Raw genomic sequence first — 9,103 nt, 5'->3', positions numbered from 1 at the left:
GCTTTTAGATGTGTTGTCAAGCTGCTAGTATGTGCTCTCTCCCGTTTTTTCTTGAAGGCACTCATAGCTATGAGTTTCCCTCTTAGAAATGCTTTCATTGTGTCCCAAAGGTTTGGGTACGTTGTGGCTTCATTTTCATTAAACTCTAAAAAGTCTTTAATTTCTTTCTTTATTCCTTCCTTGACCAAGGTATCATTGAGAAGAGTGTTGTTCAGTTTCCATGTGAATGTTGGCTTTCTGTTATTTATTTTGTTATTGAAGATCAGCCTTAGTGCATGGTGATCTGATAGGATACATGGGACAATTTCAATATTTTTGAATCTGTTGAGGCCTGATTTGTGACCTATTATGTGGTCAATTTTGGAGAAGGTACCATGAGGTGCTGAGAAGAAGGTATATCCTTTTGTTTTAGGGTAAAATGTTCTGTAGATATCTGTCAGATCCATTTGTTTCATCACTTCTGTTAGTTTCAGTGTGTCCCTGTTTAGTTTCTGTTTCCATGATCTGTCCATTGGTGAAAGTGGTGTGTTGAAGTCTCCCACTATTATTGTGTGAGGCACAATGTGTGCTTTGAGCTTTACTAAAGTTTCTTTAGTGAATGTGGCTGCTCTTGTATTTGGAGCATAGATATTCAGAATTGAGAGTTCCTCTTGGAGGATTTTACCTTTGATGAGAATGAAGTGTCCCTCCTTGTCTTTTTTGATGACTTTGGGTTGGAAGTCAATCTTATCAGATATTAGGATGGCTACTCCTGCTTGTTTCTTCATACCATTTGCTTGGAAAATTGTTTTCCAGCCTTTCATTCTGAGGTAGTGTCTATCTTTTTCTCTGAGATGAGTTTCCTGTAAGCAGCAAAATGTTGGGTCTTGTTTGTGTAGCCAGTTTGTTAGTCTATGTCTTTTTATTGGCGAGTTGAGACCATTGATGTTAAGAGATATTAAGGAAAAGTAATTGTTGCTTCCTGTTATTTTAGTTGTTAAAGGTGGCATTCTGTTCTTGTGGCTGTCTTCTTTTAGGTTTGTTGAGGGATTACCTTCTTGTTTTTTCTAGGGCGTTGTTCCCGTTCTTGTATTGGTTTTTTTCTGTTATTATCCTTTGAAGGGCTGGATTCGTGGAGAGATAATGCGTGAATTTGGTTTTGTCGTGGAATACTTTGGTTTCTCCCTCTATGATAATTGAGAGTTTGGCTGGGTATAGTAGCCTGGGCTGCAGTTTGTGTTCTCTTAGTGTCTGTATAACATCTGTCCAGGCTCTTCTGGCTTTCATAGTCTCTGGTGAAAAATCTGGTGTAATTCTGATAGGCTTGCCTTTATATGTTACTTGACCTTTTTCCCTTACTGCTTTTAGTATTCTATCTTTATTTAGTGCATTTGATGTTCTGATTATTATGTGTCGGGAGGAATTTCTTTTCTGGTCCAGTCTATTTGGAGTTCTGTAGGCTTCTTGTATGTTCATATGCATCTCATTCTTTAGATTTGGGAAGTTTTCTTCAATAATTTTGTTGAAGATGTTTGCTGGACCTTTGAGTTGAAAATCTTCATTCTCATCCACTCCTATTATCCGTACGTTTGGTCTTCTTATTGTGTCCTGGATTTCCTGGATATTTTGAGTTAGGATCTTTTTGCATTTTCCATTTTCTTTGATTGTTGTGCCGATGTTCTCTATGGAATCTTCTGCACCTGAGATTCTCTCTTCCATCTCTTGTATTCTGTTGCTGATGCTCAAATCTATGGTTCCAGATTTCTTTCCTAGGGTTTCTATCTCTAGTGTTGCCTCGCTTTGAGTTTTCTTTATTGTGTCTACTTCCCTTTTTAGGTCTAGTATGGTTTTGTTCATTTCCATCACCTGTTTGTATGTTTTTTCCTCTTTTTCTGTAAGGACTTCTACCTGTTTGATTGTGTTTTCCTGTTTTTCTTTAAGGACTTGTAACTCTTTAGCAGTGTTCTCCTGTATTTCTTTAAGTGATTTATTAAAGTCCTTCTTGATGTCCTCTACCATCATCATGAGATATGCTTTTAAATCTAGGTCTAGGTTCTCAGGTGTGTTGGGGTTCCCTGGACTGGGCGAAGTGGGTGTGCTGGGTTCTGGTGATGGTGAGTGGTCTTGGTTCCTGTTAGTAAGATTCCTCCGTTTACCTTTCGCCATCTGGTAATCTCTGGAGTTAGTAGTTATAGTTGACTCTGTTTAGAGATTGTTCTTCTGGTGATTCTGTTACCGTCTATCAGCAGACCTGGGAGACAGATTCTCTCCTCTGAGTTTCAGTGCTCAGAGCACTCTCTGCTGGCAAGCTCTCTTACAGGGAAGGTGCGCAGATATCTTGTATTTGGACCTCCTCCTGGCCGAAGAAGAAGGCCCAAAACAGGACCTTTCTCAGACACTGTGTTGCTTTGGCAGTTCCCAGGTGGTACAGACTCTCACCTAAGCAGACTAAATTCCTAAGTTCCTTGGAGTCCCGGGACCAAGATGGCGACCGCTGCTGCTGTGGCTTAGGTCGCCTCCCCAGCTGGGCGGGCACCTGTCCTCTGGTCCGGAAGGTGGCCGGCTGTCCCCGGCCCACACAGGGTGCTGCCTCAGCGCCTCTGTGCTTCTGCCTGTTCCAGAAGCTGTCAGGTTCTCTGGCGCACCCTCTCACCTGTTCAGACTAATTTCCTAAGTTCGGCGGGTCTCGGACCAAGATGGCGACCGCTGCTGCTGTGGCTTAGGCCGCCTCCCCAGCCGGACGGGCACCTGTCCTCCGGTCCGGACGGTGGCTGGCTGTCCCCGGCCCACAAAGGGTGCTGCCTCAGCGCCTCTGTGCTTCCGCCTGTTCCAGAAGCTGTCAGGTTCTCTGGCGCACCCTCTCACCTGTTCAGACTAATTCCCTAAGTTCGGCGGGTCCCGGACCAAGATGGCGACCGCTGCTGCTGTGGCTTAGGTCGCCTCCCCGGGAAATCACTTTTCTATTGTTAAAATTTTTCTTACCTTTTCTTTATACAACAGTAAGGACACAGGAAGAGAAAGCTTGATTGTTATCTGTTATACTCAAACATGTCCAAGAGATTACATATATATGGCTAAGAATATACAGTGTGTTCAAAAAATCTTAGAAATTTCTGTGATTGTCTCTGCTTTCTGATTCCAATATTACTGAGTGATGAAGGCGGGTCTTCAAGACTTTCTATGAAGTCAACACAGTAAAATGAATTATGAATTGATTGATGTTACTGTTGATTCCATATGAATTAAAACAAAATATCTGATATGTGTGATCAATCTTCTCTTTTGAAGGGACAATTAGATCACACACTCATATAAGCCAACATGATTATCTAAATTCTCATTAAGAGTTCTTCTTTCCTGGTGACTATAGGTCATATCACTTTGAAAGTAATGCCAACCGGTGGAATATGAGAATGTGGTGATGGAGAAACAAGAGTGTCTAAGTTAAAACAAATGGAAATAAAAAGAAATTTAGTGAGAAGACTATGACATGAAATGTGTGTACACACACATTCAAATGTATATACAAACACACACATATAAGGTATATGCTCTTGGATGATATATATACAATATGAAGGCTGGAAAGACGGTTCAGTGGTTATGAGTACATATTGCTCTTAGAGTGGGTTGAATTCTGTTATTACCAATTCCATTTTCCATGGATCAAATATACCCTTCAGGAATATCTGCACTAATGTATTGATATATACACATGAACATAACTAAAATAGTAATAATAATAATAATAATAATAATAATAATAATAATAATAATAAGAAGAAGAAGAAGAAGAAGAAGAAGAAGAAGTTAAACTTCAAAGAGGAAATGTAAGAGCATGGAATGGTCTTTTTTTTCCTACATTTCGATGTTTTCATTTCATTACATTGTAAAGGATACCCAAGATATAAGATACAATTTGCTAAACGCATGAAACTCAAGAAGAATGAAGACCAAAGTGTGGACACTTTGCCCCTATGAAGACCAAAGTGTGGACACTTTGCCCCTTCTTAGAATTGGGAACAAAACACCCATGGAAGGAATTACAGAGACAATGTTTGGAGCTGTGACGAAAGGATGGACCATATAGAGACTGCCATCCACTAGATGGTTTTAGCTCCTTTATCAAAGATCAAGTGACCATAGGTGTGTGGGTTCATTTCTGGGTCTTAAATTCTATTCCATTGATCTACCTGTCTGTTGCTGTACCAGTACCATGCAGTTTTTATCACAATTGCTCTGTAGTATAGCTTGAGGTCAGGCCTGGTGATTCCACCAGTGGTTCTTTTATTGTTGAGTGTAGTTTTTCCTATCCTAGGTTTTTTCTTATTCCAGATGAATTTGCAAATTGCCCTTTCTAACTAGGTGAAGAATTGAGTTAGAATTTTGATGGGGACTGCATCGAATCTGTGTGAATTTTGTTTTTTCATGCAATACTTTGTTTCCTCCACCTATGGCAATTAAGAGTTTTGCTGGGTATAGTAGTCTGGGCTGGCATTTGTGTTCTTTTAGGGTGTGTATAACATCTGTCCAGGATCTTCTGGCTTTCATAGTCTCTGTTGAGAAATCTGGTGTTATTCTAGTAGGTCTGCCTTGGTATGTTACTTGAACATTTTCCCTTACTGCTTTTAGTATTCTATCTTTACTTAGTGCATTTGTTGTTCTGATTATTATGTGTCGTCAGAATTTCTTTTCTTGTCCAGCCTATTTAGAGTTCTGTAGGCTTCTTGTGTGTTCATGGGCATCTCTCTCTCTCTCTCTCTTTTTTTTTTTTTAGGTTGGGTAAGTGTTTTTCTATAATTTTGTTGAAGATATTACTGGGCCTTTATGTTGAAAATCTTCATTCTCATCTACACCTATTATCCTTAGGTTTGGTCTTCTTATTGTGTCCTGGATTTCTTTGATATTTTGGGTTAGGATCTATTTGCATTTTGCATTTTCTTTGATTGTTGTGTCCATGTTCTCTATGGAATCTTCTGCACCTGAGATTCTCTCTTCCATCTCTTGTATTCTGTTGCTGATGCTTGCATGTATGTTTCCTGATTTCTTTCCTAGGATTTCTATCTCCAGAGTTGTCTCCCTTTGTGTTTTCTTCATTGTTTCTACTTCCATTTCTAGATCTTGGATGGTTTTATTCAATTCCATCACCTGTTTGGTTGTGTTTTCCTGTAACTCTTTAAGGGATTTTTGTGCTTCCTCTTTAAGGACTTGTACTTGTTTAGCAGTATTCTCCTGTATTTCTTTAAGTGGGTTATTAGTGCCATTCTTAAAATCCTCTACCAGCATCATGAGATATGATTTTAAATCTGAATCTTGTTTTTTGGGTTGTTGGGGTATCCAGGATTCACTGTGGTGGGTGTACTGGGTTCTGATGATGCTGAGTGGTCTTGCTTTCTGTTAGTAAGATTCTTATGTTTGCCTTTAGCCATCTGGTAATCTCTGGTGTTACATGTTCTAGCGGTGTCTGGCTGGAGCTTGTTCCTCTTGTGATTCTGTTAGTCTCTGTCATTCCTCCTGGGAGTCCAACTCTCTCCTGAGTCCCAGGGGTCAGAGCACTCTCTGCAGGCAAGCTCTGTGGCAGGGAAGGTGTACAGAGGTCTGGGGCTCAGCCCTTCCTCCTGGCTGAGGGTGAAGGCCCAAAGGGACCCTTTCCTAGAAGCTCTGTTGCTTCTGCAGCTCTGGCGCTCTCCTGCGTGGACTGGTCTCTGAGAGACTTGGATACAAGATGATGATCTCACCTGAGTCCCTGGGTCAGAGCCCTCCCTGGAGGCCAACTCTCCTCTGGTGAGGGAAGGAGCACAGAGGTCTAGGGCTCAGCTCTGCCTCCTGGCTGAGGATGAAGGCCTGAAGGACCCTGTCCAAGAAGCTCTGTTGCTTCTGTGGCCAGTGAGCTCTCCTGCATGGACTGGTCTGGAAAATGAACACTTTCATTAGCAGTTCTGATATATGTAGGCAGCTATTCCACATAGTCACTTCTTTCCTGTCTCTCTTTCCATATGTCTATCTGTGTCTCTCTGCTAAGTGGTTGTATAACAGGAGTATACTCTTCTTCCTTCTATGGTTGTTGATTAAAATATTTCAGTATAGGATTTGAGAAGATGCTTTTAGATAACTCTATTCTATTTGTTTTGCAAAAATGTTTCTAAAGTAATCTATTATAAACTGTGCAATCTTCCAAAAGCTATAGCTTGTAGCCTAGCAACATACTTGGTTATGTCATATAATGAAAGCAATGTGACAAAATGCTATTTTCCGGTATTAATGCTTAAAAACATTTTCAACTAAAAGAACACATTTTACAGATGGAAAATTTTGAGCAATGGCCTTACACAAACAAAGTAAAAGGAGAAATAGTGTACTAATTGAAAGTCATTTTCTTAATGATACAATATTAACATTTATGACCCACTGTAAGGACTAGAGCCAAGCACTAGAGGTGTGCTGTCTTTGCCAGGTCTCCAGGCTCTATCTGGTGTTTCTGAGGCACTCAGTACATTAAGAGCCTTGCAGTAAAAGGAAAAAATTGCAGGTCATCCAGGCTACTTAATGGTGTTATGACATGCACTGAGCACACAGGGTACCTTAAATGATGTTGAAAATAACTTAGTTTGTAAAAGTTTTTTTTTTTTGAAATGTCAAAACTATTAGAGCATGTGATTTCAAAAGCTAATTTTACATATAAACATTAAAACGAATACAATTATAACTTGAACTTATTTAAAAAATTTTTGTGTTCATTGGTGTTTTTCTTTTCTGTCTGGGAATTCTTGGAAAAAACACTACTTTGGCTTAGACACTTTTCTGATCAACATGAATATTAACGATTGATAAAATTGATTTTACTTGTACTTCTTCTAAAAATATATCTTCACTCTCTGTGTTTTTCACATTCTTAGACCTTTTCCTATTGTCTGTTTCTGTCACTTGGGATTGTGGGTGGGTATTGGGCTTGGACAGGGAGGAAGAGTTCATAAAATAAGAGAGAATATCTCATAAAAATTCCCTTGTGATGGAATATGTTGCCTTTCCTGATACTTTGGCAAGCCTGGAATTTAAAACCCTACTACTCTAAGAAACTTTTATTTTTATCTGGTTTCTATTCCTTTGACACTTAATAGTTATTGACATACTGCTGTTCATTACATGTTCATATCCCAGGATGCTGTTATTATCAGCAAGGTGTGAGGATGACAGGCAGGACAAATGACTACACATCAGTCATTTTAATGTTCAGTCATTGACAAGCAGCTTTTTGTTTGATGTTATAGCTGCTAGTCAGAGAACCTGTATTTTATTTATTTTTTATTTTTATTTTTTTTATTAAAGGGGCTACTATCCTTTCCTATCTTAAAAAAGAGCTGGTATAACAGTCCTGGACTGGAGATAATGTCATGAATCCAAAGATAGCCATTATAAGAGGCATGGCTGTTTTTACTCTGTAATCTAGGAGGGTATAAGTGAATTCATCCAGGGTGGAAGTGAACCCAGCTATTTGCAGATGCATCTTGCTGAGAACCCTGGATCTTTGGATTCACATTATAACAACAGCACTAAGGATGTTGATATCAAAGTCCTAGGTAAACTGGTGGACATGGGGGAAATATGTATTTGATTTTGCTTTTTGTATTTTTTGGAGTGAAATTAAAGACAGTTGAGTAACAAGAGAAAGGCCTCCAGTCAAAGACATGATGTTTAGGTGAAAAGATGATAGAGTTGATGTTTATTTTTTAGCAATAATTTATTGCATTTTAATATTTATTTAAAAGTCACAAATTGTAAAGGAATTGTCTGCTTAGACATTATAATTAGCAGTTCTCATATACAGTCACTCATAATCCTTGGTACTCAAGGAGCCTGTAGAAGTAAGAGGTATATTATCACACAAAAACAAAGAGTTGATGAGGCTTGTAAAATTTCACATAGAGAGATTCTGTCCCCTACCTAATGACATCGTCCTAAGTTGAGCTTAAATGAAAAATCTATAATAACAACATCTACAACAAATGACAGCAGAGAATAATCACATGGTGATAATCTCCAGAGGAGCAAGTATGTACCTTGTATGTTATAATAAGTTGTTTGTGTGTGTTTATTTCTTTCGTTCTTTCTTGCTTGCTTTCTTTGTCTTTTTTTTTTTTTTCAGACAGGGTCTCTAGTCCAAGCTGGTCTCAAATTGATTACACAGCTGAGAACGACATTGAACTTCCAATATACCTACTTCCATCTCCTGAGTGATTATTAAAGTTGTGAAACACCGTTGCTTGGTGTATACAGTGCTGGGCTCACATAAATCACTTCTAAGTCAGCCTCAAGCACTCTATTCCATATCTTTCCAATTAATTGCTACCAGTCTGTTATGATGAGTTCCTACAGATTAACCATTAGATGTAACCACTATGTCCATAATCATTGAATTAGCTGTCTTTACTCGATTCTGGAGCCTGTGTCCTTACAAATTTGGCCTGTCTATCTGGGATCTGATTACAGAAAGAACATATATTCATTGTTTGTTTGCTTGCTACTTTTCTTTCTGTTTTTGATAAAATACTTTGGCAAAAATGACTTATGGGAGAAAGGAATTCTTTATACCTCACTCCTGAAGGAACACTCCATCATGGTTGGAAATTTAAGGCATCAACAACGTAAAGTAGTTGGTCACATTACATTGTAAGTCAGTACAAAAGCAGGATGAATGCATAGCATTGCTCAGTTCAATCTCATTTTATAGTCTATGACTTCAGTCTGAATTCTGGCAGGCACAGTGGGCAGGACTTCTCAATCATTTAATCAAGATAATCTCTCACAAGGATGTCCAGGCTGGTATCCCTGATGGTTTAAGGTTCTGTCAAATTGACAGCTAATATTAACCATCAAAATTTTTCAGTGACAATAATTTCAAGCTGCCTGGCTCTCTCTAGAATTGTTTCTTCTGTTCTTTGTTATGATTTTTTTTTGGTTTCTTTCGTTATAGTAAAAGCATGATGGGGCTTCCTCAGTTTTGCATACTTTTAAGGACATTGCCATGATTGTCATGGCTCTTCAGTCATCTCCAGCATGTGGTAATCAGCCAAGACACAAGTTTTCATACAGCTCTGTGAGGTGCCAATAAGTCAGTCACATGACT

Source organism: Mus musculus, chromosome 5, assembly GCF_000001635.26.
Source record: "Mus musculus strain C57BL/6J chromosome 5, GRCm38.p6 C57BL/6J".
NCBI lineage: Eukaryota > Metazoa > Chordata > Mammalia > Rodentia > Muridae > Mus > Mus musculus.
Note: the sequence above shows the minus strand (reverse complement) of the source record.